This window comes from Coloeus monedula (assembly GCF_965178545.1).
Source record: "Coloeus monedula genome assembly, chromosome: 6".
Taxonomy (NCBI): Eukaryota; Metazoa; Chordata; class Aves; order Passeriformes; family Corvidae; genus Coloeus; species Coloeus monedula.
In genome coordinates, this window is record NC_138786.1 from 44,839,413 (window position 1) to 44,854,796 (window position 15,384).

Consider the following 15,384-nt stretch of genomic DNA (forward strand, 5'->3'; position numbering starts at 1 on the left):
CTCTATTTATACATTTTATCTTAGCATTTTCACCCCAGTTGAGCTGATCCACAAAAAAGGGCTTGAATGAACTCTCAGTTCTTTTTCTTTAGAAGTTTGTAAATTATTTTGGTAGGTGTCTGTTTAAAACTGAATTGTCTTCGATGACCTAAGCTAAATTCACCTCTGAAATCTAAATTTTCTCATTTGTTCACAGGAATGCACTTTGGTTAGCAAGGCAAAGTGTTATTATTAATTCTGTACTGAAGTGCAAACACCTTGGAATCGCACAAATGAAAAATCTTCAAGTGGCCCAGCAGAAGACTGGGAGCTGCCTTTTTATAACATTTATTCACTTCAGTCTTTGGAGACTAAGAGAAGTTTGTGACCCAGCAATAGTATTATTACTGTGATAAGGAGACTTAAAAATGATTCAGATACTGTTATCTGCTAATTAGTCTTACGGAGGCTTTAGTACTGTTCAGAATAGAAAAAGACCAGTTGAACATCAAGTGCATAATGTTGCTCTTTGGAAACAGTGGAAGTGATCACTAGTAAGAAAAGGCATCTGGCAGCATGTTATTCATAAAGCTGGCTTATGATGAAAACTCAGTATGACTCTACAATCATATTATTCCTTATCTTCTGGGCTCCCTGAGTTGGCTGGTGATATTTCTCAAGAAGCTCAAGCTGTTATTTCCATTCTGCTTGTTGCAGCCTGAAAAGCATTTGGAGTGGAAGCTTAGAAGTAGTAGAAAGGAGACTGGGTTGCTGGGCACAGATGGCACTGGTAATAAAGCAAAGCAGCTGTCAATATTGTCTCAGAATAAGTTATTAATGATTAGCACTCCAGTTTGATATGTTGACAAGACCAAGCTTGCAGTTTGGAGTGTGCTAATTTGCGTGCCAGACCAATATGGCTGAAAGCAGAGAAGAGCCACGAGCCTCTAAGGCTTTCTGGTTGCTGACACTTACTGCTTTTTTACTGAGGAGCTGCAGTCATTTGCTGCAATGCCTCATTATATGAGTTCAAAAGTATTTGGAAATGGTACAAAAAAAAAGCAGACAGTAGAACATCTTTGAGTTGGAACAAGCAACTCCTGAAGCATTTTGAACCTTGCCCTTCTCTCATGCTGAGATCAGCATCCATCTGTAAGTATGTTATTTAAACAGGTCAGACAAGAGTCTTCTGTCACAAAATGACGGGCTCTGTCAATAGCTTTTCATTCTTTTGAAGTACCAAGTGTGGGCTCTTTGCAGAAGCAGGATTTTGAACTAGGTGGACCACTAGTGAGACACAGCTTAACTCTTCCTCACGACCTCATTTATCAATTGAATGAGGATGGCTTTTTATTTGCATCCTTCTCACTCAACAATGATACCTATACGCTACCCTGGAAATGTGTTTACTGCAAAATATTTACTGCAACTTGTCTTATTAGCTTGAATTCTAACCTCTGTGAGCAGTAAAATATGATGTACTGTGCATAGCTACAGACTGAATGTCTCAAAGGGGTGCTGTGAAAACGAATGCCTCTATTGCACGCCTGTGATGAGCACCTGCCAGACTGTGTTAAAAATAAGGAAGTGACAGTGAGGTGACTATATCATATGTCTGTCTGAAAAACTGTGAAATAAATGGAAGTGGAAAAGGAAAATACACAATCTTTCAAAAAAGGGAGACAAAATATACTTTTAAAATTTTTAACCACATAGCTTTAGTTGAAATGCTTCATGTATATGTCTTCTCCACATTTTTGCATTTCTTTCTCTAAAATGTATCAAAGGTAAACCCAGCTCTCTTTGAGTAAGAAATTTTACATATATGTTTCTTTAAGATTATTTAAGTGGACATGAAAGACTTTACAATATTAAGTTTGCTTCTGAAAGGGAGATTTAGAAAATCTAACATTAAAGCAAATTTACTGCAGTGCAAAATCAAATGCTGGCAAAAAGTCCAATTATATTATAGTAATTCATTTGCCCTTAAGCAACAAACCTAGTAAAACTTAGAGGAAGCAGAAATTTTGTATAATAAATTCTGTCTTCTTGAAACAACTCCATATTTCTGTCCAAAAGTCATTATATCATAGTACTTTACTTTTTCAGCAAGGATGTCTGAGACTTCCAGGTCAAGACTTCCCTTTCTGGTTATTGCGGTTTTAGTTGCAGTTCTCCATTCTTTGACATTTCTCCAACTCTCAGAAAGTGGTTAGCAATTGACATTTATGGTTTAGAAAGCACTTGATTATGGTAAGACTTAGGTTGTGGAGACTGGCCCCCTTCTACGGATTCAGCTGGTGAATGTAGCTTCCAAGAGCTGTTGCAAATAGACCTAGAAGTGAGGGCTGCCATATTTTTCTCTTGGAAACTTCTTTTAGCTGAGACTTTAGTGCTGCCTCTGCCCATGCCACTCCAGACCTGTGTAGCAACTATGACTCTGATTAATCTCCCACCTCTGTGATTCTGACCTGGACCTGCTGGTTTGGCTTCCTGGCTTGGCCTTGGACCTGTCTTGCTGCTGCAGATTTGCTTGGTGGTCACTGTGCTGTATCTGACCCTGATCACTCTTGATCACTGTCTCTTCAGAATTGAAATCACTGCTCTGCATCCTGCCCTCTTGCTTTTTAGGATACTGCTCCCACATACTTTATTATCACACCTGACTGCTGGCTCACCTTTCCTTGTGCAGCATCTGGTCCTTGCTGCTCACTGAAAAGTCTTGAGTACTGAAAGCTGTCCAGGTCAGTTAATTTAGGAATGTTATTCTTGAACAAATCTTGCCTTTGTTGTAGATGATAAACATGATGCCCTGTGACTCTAATATCAGGATGGAACTAGCTCAGTTTTCCCATCAGTATGTACAGTATCACCTGCATCTGGACAGAGACCCAGGTAGATGGCTTAAACTCATGCTTTAAAACCATGGCATGTATATACTAGTAGTCATGGATTTTTATTCATAGTCTTGTCTTTTGAGGGTGTTTGGCACATTTCTGTGGCCACTCTGTGTAGAAAGATCGGAGACTGAGAGGCTAGATGAGATGATTGATTTGAGAAGAGTGTTATCCTCCTTGTAAATGGGTATTTCTGACTTACTGCAGATGGGTGTGAGAAATGCATTGTAGGATCTTGCATTTCTTGCTTAGGCACACTGTTTTGTGAGGGTGTGCAGAAATTTGTTTCTGAGCATTCTGAAAAGGAAGAGGAGAATTTGGAGAGGAGAAAAGAATATTTGAAAAAGAGATTCATGTCATGATCTTCCAGGATAGCTTATAGTTTGACCTTCTACATATCTTCCCAGATAGGATTGTATAGGACTTATGATATGATTATATCTACCTAACAAGAAGTTTCTTCAAAGAAGTAATCTATTTGATAGAGCATGGCTTTGGTGGGTAGAGATTGTCTTTAGGTTGGTGTGTGCACTGTGCCTTTCTCTGCACAAGTGCACTGCTGTCTTTGGAATATTCTCTTCTATGATTCTATGATTCTGCTTTCTTCCAACGTAGCCCTCTCTGTGGTGTTACTTATTTTTGATTCTTAAACATCTTGTATGGTCATGTCACAGTTGTTTTGAAGAAGATTGCACTACCTTCTTCTGTACAGAGAGAATAACTTCCACCTTACTTTGATTGTTTATTCCTGAGAACATTAGCCCAGAGGTGGTCGGGTTAGTTAGAATGGATAGACAGTTCTGTGTACCTTAAAACTTTAAAAATTGACATTTTCTTAGAAATAGAAAAAATACAGTACAATAGTAAAATATATACCTTCACAGATGACATAGAAAAGTACCACCAAAAGGTGGTGAATTAAAAAATCAGGGAAGTTCTTTCTCTGGGTTGATAGTGGTTCTGATGATTTGGGGAAGAGATATTTCAAGTCTGATAACTCGTAACACGTAGATGCAATGAAATTCAAGATGCTTTTGATGAAACGTTAGAATCAGAGAAATGTTCTTTGGTAAAAACATGCATTTTCACTTAGAAACTTAGATAACAGTTAGATTTGGAAAAGTGTTCCTGAGTACAGGGCGAATTTTTGTGGGCAGTGGGAAAAAGGAAATCATGTTCAAGACTTATTGGTACTTGCTTCCAACCAAGAAGTTAATTCATTTTGAAACTTAGTGACTTCCTAAAGTATCGGTTTATTTTATACCCAGACTCAAACACATTATTGTATTGGAGATGTTCTACACTGTGGGAAAGATATAAGAAGAAGAGACAAACATCTGCAATATCATGGCTTTGTAACGAGGGAGTTAACCTCAGCTAAACAGGACAACTTGATGGAGGTCTGATACAAATTAATCATTAAACAAAATGTGAACAAATGGCTAAAATTATATCTTTGTCAGCTCAGAAAATCTCAGCTTTTCTTTCTGGAGAAAATTTTGAAGATCTTCAGGAAAATATGGCATTATAAATTTAATTTTAAAATTCTTATGAAATTTTGTGGTGTGGGAAAATGGTCTTTTCAATGGAGGCCAGACAGTGACAAGGACTAGATTCTTCCTGTTATAGGGGACGGAATATCCGGCCCCGGGAGTTTCCTTTCAGTCTTGTGTTCCTATTATTATCATCTCTTAAATCCTACTGAACATACCAATCTCCTTGCTAATTCCCTATTCATACCATTAGATGCTCTTTATCATTAATGAGTTTATATATTTCAATATTGACATTGATTGCACTCTTAATTATGTATTACCTGTTGATGTAGCATTGAATCAAATTCTGAGAGTAAAATAAAATAATTTGGCAAATAAAAAAGGGAGAGACACTTAAAATTGGGAGAGGCTAGACATGGAACATATGTATTCATAACACTTGCAAATTCAGTGTGTTATGAGGCCACTTTAGCTAAAATTTTTCAGAACAAGTCTCCTGGATTTTTAAATTTGCTTTAGTTGCTCTGCTCTAGCTTTAGGAGTTCAATATACTTATGCATCTCCTATCTGACCTTTAGGTTTATTTTTAAAGTTGAAGACATTCTGTTTCTATCCATCAATGTGACTCTCCAGTATTTGATACTTTGGTTTTATTCTGTCCCACACTTTTCCTGACTACATCCTTTTCTACCATATGCATAACAGCAAAATATTACAGGAATTTCCTGCCAATATTCAGTCAGTTTTTGAATGAACTCACTTTTCACATGCTCACCTACTTGCATGGCTTTCAGGGAATATCCTAAAGATTCATGTCATGAAAGAACTGGGGTATTACATGCAAAACATGTAAAAGCTTTAGAAGAAAATTAATGTTAATTTTTTTAATGCAAGTCTTTGATCCAGAAGTATGTAAGTATTTATCCAGTCTGGGAATAAAGACCTCATGAAGCTTATCAGAAGAATTAGATAGTCAGCCGTCCAATAAGCCCCAGCTTAACCCCTTTCATGTGTGAATAACACCAAATTCAAAAATCTATCAAACCACTCTGGTACTTTGCTGATTTGTAGCTATAGCAAATACTAAAACACTCACAATAAACTCCTTGGCCCAGTTTAAAGAGCTTGAAAGATCTGCAGTTATTGATTACACAAATGTTTTTTTAACAGATTCAATAAAGCTGTGACTTCATGGTCACTGCTTTCTGTTAGCTGGAGGGGTTTGGAGTAAAGGACACATTCCCAAGTATTTTTTTTAGATTTACCTGTGAAGAGGCCCAACAATACAAAAGACAGAACACAGAAATGGATTTCACTGTTGAAATAAATGGAGAAAAGAAGGCCATATCTACGTCTCATTGACATCAATGTCACATTGCCCATGTCACTGCCTCATTGAAGCAGCAATGTACAAAATGGAGAAAAACCATGTGCCAGGGTCTTAATCAAGGAAGAGTCAGTGGCAGAAAAGGTGGAGAACACGTTTCTTAGGCTTAGGTCATTAGCAAAGCTTTATTTTTTATTGTGCAGCTTTACAAATGATGTTTGCTGCTTCTAATTGTACAAGACATTGTCTTGCAAATACCTGCCGAAGAAGATTTGCTTAAACGAGAAATGTCAGACCTCAGCACTTAACATTATCCTAAAATACAGTCCTGGTTTCCTATAAATGCATAGCATATTCCCAGCTGTGGCTGTTCTCCATTGACATGGGTTCATTGAGACATGAGCCGATGTGGAGGATGGCTGTTGCTCCCTTTAGCCTCATCAGCACTGCACAGAGCAGTGTCCTACACACTCTGTATTGAGAAGAGAGGCTCCAGATGCCCAGATAATACCCTGGGTGCAGTCACCTTACTCTCTGACTGACTCTAAGTACAGGAAAGACAGGGGTTCATCAAATAGATAGGCTATGGGAGAAGTTCCATAGTGCTCCCCAGAGGATCCAGTAACAGCATGAGGAATTACTCTGAAGTATTGACCTATCTTGTATGAATGGCCTCATTTCCACTTATTTTTTCCCTCAGGAACTGACAGGTGCAGTAACAAAAAGTATACAATAAATGAGACAGACAGGCTGCTGAGGCTGTTATTTTTTCTTCAGACCATAGTCCCTATTCCTTGAGTTAATTCATTGGGAGGAAAAGGCCATTGTGACACTGTTCTGAAACCAGATCTCATAATCTGTTATAAAAAATGACTTTCCTGAGCCTTTGTGAAAGTAGTAAGTATTCGATTCAGTTTGCTTGATTCTGATGCATATATAATTTTATACTTTATTTGATTATTTATGGGGTTATATCATGAAACAATGTGTCATATTACTAGATTCTTACAAATAATGTAAAGAAGGATTACACAAAGTGATAAAATCACAATGATTTTTCCTGCAACTTCATAAAGCTTGTGCAATTGCCAGGAGATGGGAGAACACAAGGTATGCTATACCTGGTGGACTCTACTAGCATGTATTTATCTTCACAATACTCCTGTAAATTAATTCAATAGTTATGTACATATTTTATAGACCAATAAAAGAGAAAATTAGATGAAGTGAACAATGAAGTCAATAGACAAGCCAGGGGCATTGGCTTCCAGTGTTAAGCCTTTAACTTTCTTATGTACTAGGCAAGCTCAGGTTAGTTACTGAATAATTAGTGGAAAGTTTTATTATTTTTAATTGAATTATTGTCTAATTAATGTAACCTAGAGTTTATTTGATATCAAGATAAAATTTCTACTCTAACATCACCGCTGAGTTTAAGATGACCAGTACCTGAGGGTTTAGTAGATTAAAATAATCCTCTTTTTCTTCACCTGACCTTCTTTTAAGTCCATAGAAACTTAGTTTCTCCAGGAACATGAGTCCCTTAGCTGGGAGGCTAAGAAGAACATTTGTTCTTCACACTAATTTTTGAGAGCTTATTTTATTAGTTACATTTTCTGCAAGATCTCTGTTAATTATCTCTTGAGGTAATGATTTGGCAAAGGTTAATGACTTGCCTCATATAGGAAAATTTGCAATTTAGTTCTACTTTTAAATGAAGGTGTTGATTCCTGTGGGCAAAAAACCCTTTATGTCTCAACTGAACTTTAAATGGAATATTGTGAAGACTGAGAGTTCTGCACTGCATTTGGAATGCTTGGAACTTTAACACAAGTTTTCTATGTTACACAATACTGTACGCAGCTCTGGGCAGCACAGACAGTCTTACATGTCTACCATGATACTGCAAGGTAGTTATGAATACATCTTACTTTGATATGTGCCTTACACAAAAAACCCCCCCAAAACTAGAGGAATTTAATGAAAGGAGAATAATAATAATAAAAAAAATAAAATCCCCAAATGAACCTAAAGAAACCAAAAAGCTATTTACTTTTCATGAGAATTCACAGAATTTCACTTGCTATTCATGAACATAATCACATCTCAATTCCTCCTGTTATGTTCTGGTTTCCAGTATTTCAGGGGAAGTCCAAACTAAAGAAAACAAACCTTTATTATAAATAATGATAAAAGAAACAGTACATCACCTTTGCTTGTTGTAAATCTTCGGTTTTCAACAAACCTTCATTTAGATCTGAGCTATTTAAGGCTCTATTTACTTCAGCAGGGTATCTGAGCACTAAATAGAGTATTGCATTTTTGGTTCCAGGAGGGTGATCAGAAAGTGCATATTTTACATGATGAAATGAGTCACCCAGCTTTCCTTCCCCTCATCTTCTACTGCAAATATACTGATTCTTCTCTGCCTTATTGATTTTTTGCCTATATCATATCCTCTCTCCCTTCGACATCCTGAAGGAGAAAATAAAACAATCAGGTAAAAAAAGCTAAGAAAATTCAGTATGTTCTCGTGCTTCATACACAATTCTTGGTGACCATTTTACACATATTATCCAAAACCAAAGACAGCCAGAGGTCAAATTGGTATTTAAACAGACATTCTAAATGGAAATGAGCTGCAAGTTATTTAAACACGCTCCCTGCATGCAAATTTCACTCTCTCTGTAACAAGAATAGAGAAGGAGCCTAAAAACAAAACCTGTAAATATTGTTCTTCTGAATACTTGAATGCAAATCCAGTACATAGATACTTCATTATCTCTTGTCCATCTGTCTCACAATTAATAAAACAGGGGTATTTCCTTACAACATGTGTCCATTCTGAGTTTCTGAAGTGATGGCACTTACACCTTTCCTCAAAATGCTAATTCCTTAGCCCCATACATAGCAAGGTTTTTACACTCTTCCTGTCTCATTTAGTTTTGCTTTGCTTAATATAACTTTTTATTTGTAGTCTGTAAAGGAGTCCTTATCCCAACACATTTAGTGTTTATTATTGATGCTTATGTACAGTCTCTCATCAGTTTCAGTTGCCATATGGCTGACAACTCTATGACCAGTACCTGTTACCCTTTCCATCATGGCCATATGGGCCTTTCTGCCACTGGCAGGTTAACATTCAGGTCCTTCTGTTCTTAGTGTGCTGGCTGTCTGACACTTCTCTGACCTAAGGGATATTTTTTCTTGAAGATGGGGTCCTGAAATAGAAGTATCCCCTGAAAACATGCTCTGCATGTCTGAACACAATCTTCTGTCACTGTTATTGCCCCTTTTGTGCCTGCTTTCCAAAAATACTTTAATAGACAAACTTGCCAGCAGAGATGTTACAGGCATCCTCCTAGGAACAAACACACACCATGTGTTTGCTGTAGCCTATCAAATCTGAACAGCACAGCTGGAATTTCAAATAGCAAATCCTTACAGATAAGTAATTGTGGATGAGCCACTATATTTAACTTGGAAATAAGTTTGAATAGCAAATTAATTCCACAAAGTCATGATCTGCTTGTTAAGTCAGAAATGGGGAAAAAGAGGACTTGTCAGCATATTCTTTGGAGTATTTTTGCCTGTGACTGATTTATAATAAAACAGTTCCAAGAATCCTAACATCAATACTGGTTCATTCATCATCCTTAAATCAGTCTCTCTATATGTTTAGTTTTCATCTTTGCCTAGGTTCTCTTTGTTCTTTCATGTCTTTGTGTTAGGCAGTCCAGGGCTAAATACTGTATCCTCAATGCAATCACTAAAACAGCAGAGAACGAAACTATTAACTCCTTGCTCTATAATGCAAAATTTCTGCATATGTGTCCTTTTCTTTCCTACATTCCTGTTTTTCATTTCAGCTGCAGACTCTATTCAGCGGCAGCAAATAGAGACAGAGCCTAATATGGGAGAATATATTCCAAATCATTAGGGTCTCATTTTCAGCTCTTCTGTGAAATTTATTGCAGCTCTCCACCTTCAGAAGGTAGTTTAGGATCTGTTTTCATTGAAGACTCTCTCATTACTCAGTAGTATAATGAGAAGCTTTCTCAGCCAGTCAGAGACCAGGAAAAAGGTTTGAACAAACAGGCTAGGAATTTTCCTTGTTCTTGAATGTATCTGATTTTCTAAGCTGCCTTTGTTACGATGTTTTCTAAAGGCACAAATGGAGAGAATGAATATATTTAAATGCAAGTCCATCACTATCACAGGTTTTCTTTGATCAAAGTTTCCTATATCCTTTTTAGATAGAAATCAGAATTTGAGTTCAAGTGATACAAAATTGATTTCCCGAAGCAGGAGGAATGGAACTAAACATGTTGTGAGGCAGGAAATCGCTACTGTGCTACTCATTAACAGATAAGAATGGATTTGTTGCATATAAGAGAAAAAATGAATCAAGCTGCAAAAATTATAAATTATTGACTCAGTCTAGAACTCCTGCTCTTACGAAAAACCTAGGTACAGAGTAGGGGATAAGACTGGAAGGGGAACAAGGTAAAGACTGAGCTACCACCCAGATCTATAAAATAATTTTGAAGTACTCCTTTCAGTGTGCAGCATTTTTCACAGGTGGAGACACTTGGAATGGAATGGAATTCAGGTTCTTTGTAAAAGGCATAGGAAAACCTGAAGATTTTCAAGTGGCTTTCTGTGAAAAGTTTTATTTTCCCTGTTACACTCTGGAATGAAATCAATTTTATAGCAAATTAGGGTCGCTTTGACAGATCTAGACAAAGACCTCTTTCTATCTTATGAAGCATCTCACCATATTTTTTAACATATCAGTCATAACACTAACAATTCCTAATTAAACCCACTGAAAACACTGCATTGCAGGAAATCAATGACTACACATACAAACTTTGCTAATTATTGCTGAAGACTTTTCCTAAGATCTGTCAGAAAAAGCATCTCACGGAATCTTTCAAGAGTTTAAGTGATTGTAGAACATCCATAAATTTTGTAAAATGCAGCTTTTCTCTACTGCTCTAACACTGTCCCTGCCCCGCTCCGTGGGGTCCTGCGTGCCCCCACAGCAGCACGGGTGGGTTCAGTGTTACAGTCGGGAGCAAAGAGTCAAGGAGGGCATTTGAGTGTGTTCCCACAGGCGCATTTATTGCTGCTACACTGTCCAAGGGTGCAGAGGCAAATGGGAACGTGACCCCAAAATTCACAGTTTTACCCGGGGGCGGAGAAAAGGCAGCACCAGGGAACGGGGACCAATGGGGAAGCTCTGGGGGAGTGACGAGGGGCAGAGGCTGACGGGCAACCCGGGAATCCAAGCTGGGGTAGATGAACATAACAGACCAATGCAGCCTGGGAGAAGCCTTTCTGGTCACCCGAACGTAAAGGGGTTCTTGTGGCACTAGGGACTTGTCCTACTGAAAACTCTTTGTCCCTTGTAATGTATATTCACCGGCCACCACACTGCTCTCTGTACCCAAATCCTTCAGAGTAATTAAATCTGTATCCGTCATGTGGTATAATTAATTAATTCGGTATAGAGAACAGTGGTACAGTGCTGATTAATTTGTATTTTAGGTGCATATATTTCTTATTTTCAGCTCACCTAAGAAATACATTAATCAGTCAGACAGGACTGGTATTAAATAAAGATATCATAGTTACTTCTGTTCCTTCCCCATTTACTAAATTTAGTGTTGCCATCCTTATAGCATCTGTTTGCTATCCACTATTTTGTGTTTAATGCTTTAATTTTATGCTTAGTGTTTTAGCGTAAAATTTATTTTTTCAGATATCAATGTCCAGAATAAGATTAAGGCAACAAAATGAAATTTAAGATCCTACAATGAAGCTCAAGCTTGCAGTGCTGAAAACCCCATTCAACTGCCCTTTAATTTCACAAGTCTCTGAACTCCCTAAGTATTCTGCTTCTCAATTACTGAGGCATCTGATGTTGCTCTCTTTATGCATAAAAGGTGCATTGGTCATGAGTGAAAGGAAGGCTATTCAGGCTTCAAGAGGTAAGCATCACTTTAGGGTTTGACTTTGATGGGCATTCTCAGGCATGCTTACAGAAACACAACAGGAATTCTCAGAGATACAGTTTTCACATCAAATGAGAGAAGAACTGACCTTTGAATGGCTGCCCTGTTTGGTGTTTGACCATACTGAGCATCTAGGACCTCAAATTCAATGTTTAGAGAGACAGGTACTTAAAATGAAGTTCTGGATTTCCAATGGGAACCATACCTCTAACAGAGGAAAAACTGGAATAACTTTAACACCATTGTCCCTTTTTTTTTGGTCTGTCAGAAGAATATTCAAATTTGGGTATTCCGAAACGCAAAGATACATACCTGAACTACTAGCCCATATCTCCTAGAATGAAAAGGTACAGGGTAAGTATAGGAGTTTCATCCTCAAGTTTTGTCAGACTTCCCTTTAGCTTTTGATTCCTAAATTTTTCAGCCACTCTGATTTTATTTTTCTCAGTTATGCTCACAATTGTTATTTCCGATTTTAGTTTAGATTTTAAAGTGTTTCATCAGTAATATGTCCAAATTCTGGGAAAAACTGTATGCTCCTGAAAGAGGAGAGAGGTAGGGAGCTTTTCTATGTAGCCACAGAACTTCATTTTTACATAAGATGTAAATCTAGAATATTCTGAAAAATATTCTGAGATGAAAAGGTTTCCATGTTACTTCTTAAATGCTTATTCCACTTGTAAAAGTCAATTTTAATTATAGTAAAGTACCAAAAAATGATAACTTGCAATTACCAAACTGAAATATTTTGGAAGAAAAAATACTTTGTAATCAGCATTTTTCTGGGTTGAAATCCCTCTTCCTACTCACTTCTAATTTTATGTAAGAGGTAATTACTCTCATCAATGCAGAAAATGTATTTAGTCTAACTTACACATAAGTTCATTTTTCATCAGCGTTCTGCAGCCTGGCTACATCTTCCACCCAAAACTGTAAGTCAAGCGCAGCCTGGTGCAGCTTGTCTCTTGCACACAGTGAAGCCATGAGTAAGGTGCTTCCCTGATGTGAGGCAACACGAGCAAGTGCCAATGAATATGTTCCTTGGTGAATGTGACGCATTGGTCATGTCTTTTCTAGTCAGGTTTATCCTTGTATTACTCTGATGTAATCCCTTTTGAGAAGTGCCTTTAGAAGTGTAAACAGTACCTCTTGCATACAGGTCTTTATCCATTCTTTCTCCATTAATACTGAACAATTCAGAGGTTGCCATGAGTTGGCAATTTAGACTGAAAGATGGCCTGGTCTGCCCTGTAGGTCCTTCCTCCTATTCTCCTTAACCCCAGGACTGCAATCTCAGAACCCTGGTGTGTGCTGGACAGCTTTACAAAACATGAGAAAGAAGGCAGAAAAAGGTGAGATTTTGAAGACCTGCTTACTCCCTTTCCTCCCATACCTTTATTGAATTTGGATTTGAATAACAGTCACAGAGCTTTAATCCAACAGTTCTTTCACTGATTTCCTATGATCTAATAACCAAGGAAGATATGTATGTGCTGGAAGGAGTCAGCCACCTGACATCCCCTTTGGTCATGGAATCTCAGCTTTCCTAGTAATAAATTATCACTTTTAATAGTGAATGAGTTTGCAAACAGCCTTCAGAAATTAGTCCATATCAGCAGTCATTAACTGGTTTGTGTCCCCAGACACATCTTCCCAAGACCCGTTGCTGGCCAGGGGAGAGGCTTGGTGCTTTTTCATGCTAGCATAGTGATGAAGAATAGCCTGAAGGAAGAGAAGTTAGAGCTAACAACAGCCAGAAGCCTAATTCCTGTTGCTACAGCAAGTGTAATTATAAATACTTAAAATAATTTCTGAATGGTTCCTGAAACTTAATGAAACATTGATTTGCTATCTAAGTCACAAGTTCTGATCATCACAATTACCGCAGAGTGGCTGTCAGAAATTAATTGATGGCCAGACTATCTCCTAATTGACAGACATGAATGAAGTGATGGAGTCATAAATACCCCAACCTTAGCAGGGGAACTTAGAATTGTCATGGCCACGTCTAAATGTGGAAGTGGTTTGCATCCCTAGAAATCTAAAGAAAATAGTGGTGAAGTGGATTAGACTTTACACAAACTCTGCTCTATCCCCAACCTACTGATTCACTGAGGACTTAAATGCCAGAGAAATGACCAGACTTGACAAACTGAAATCTTACTCATTCCTATCAGCCATTCCCTGCAGGAGACAAAACTCCTGCTTCCAAAATTAGATTTTAAGAGCTTATTAGAGATTCAGCAAAACTGATAATTAGACTGAGTAGCTCCACTGCTGTCATTCATTTCCTACTAATCAGAGATGAGGGTATGATGAGGGATTTTTATGCTATGCAACTCCGGATTTTGTATGACTATGTTATAGTATTTGGCAAAATAGAGTGCCTTGCTGTTGCTCTGTCTGCTTTGGACTTGTCCCGGGATGCCCTTGTAACGAAAAAGACTTTGCAGGTTTTCTGGCTGTGAATTATTTCTGTGAATACTTCTGTACCATCATGTTCAATCTATTCAGCTAATCAGTGCCAGCACATATATCTCATTAAATAGTTCAAACTCAGCCTCTCTGAATCTAAAAGCTTTGCAAGACTACAGGCTTCCAAACCTACACAATTTTTACCCTGGACATCTCACACTGGTGAGGGGTGATCTTTCCAACACCTCCCTCACAGAGAATTTTTGCTGCTTGTTCTTAACAGAACGTTTATTCCATATGGAAGGGCAGAGTTAAAGTGTTTGAACATGCAATTACACTGCTCTTTAGTCTTGCCAATCAGGCTGCTTTCCAGATGCTGGCACAGCAGAAGTATAATTTTTTTCTCTCAGAATGACTGTGGATAATTTGATGCAACTTGGACGAGAGGGAATTTTCTACAACTTGACTCGAAGATTACATCCCTTGGAGGAGAGAATGAAGGAAGCAAGTTTAGCATATTGAGAATTGGGAACATTTGGGCACACATCAGATAAACCTAACTCTCTTTTGCATGCTCAGCTTTGAAACCCCAGTTATGAAACACTGTATATTTCTGTCAATATGGCTTGTAATTCTCAGTGACAAATGGGATAAGATAGCTGCAGCAGTAACACTCGAGCTACAAAGCATCCTTTGCACTCCCCACAACTGCATATAACCCTTAGAGGAAAGTCGTTTCCTTTTAGACCTTTTCAAAACTCCAGTCTCAGCTCCAACAAAATATTTCACACAAATAGGTCTTTCTGTGCTAGCAAAGCCCTGTTAAAATCAATAATGCTTTGGAACATTGCTTTGCTATCTTGCTGCAAAGGAGGACTCCATTGATTTTGGTGTAACATCTAATTGGGAAACAATGTACTATATATTCTTAAAATGAAGTACTGGTGCCTGACAGCACACAGACAAACTTTTGTGATGGCAGAATTCCAGTCAGCACAGAATTTAAAGTCTTAATTTGAGCTATACAGGAATCAAGCAGAATTTATAAAAGTTTTGAACATTTTACATCCATTAAAAGATACATTAGTTTACACTGTTATATGATGACTATCTATTCTCTAGGACTAAAATGGACTATCTGGAGTTGGTAACAGTGTATTTTGAGAGACAATATCCTTAAACTATACTTTATCTAGATTTCTTTGATTCACCGAGATAGCTCACCAGTTCTAATAAAACACTATTTCAGT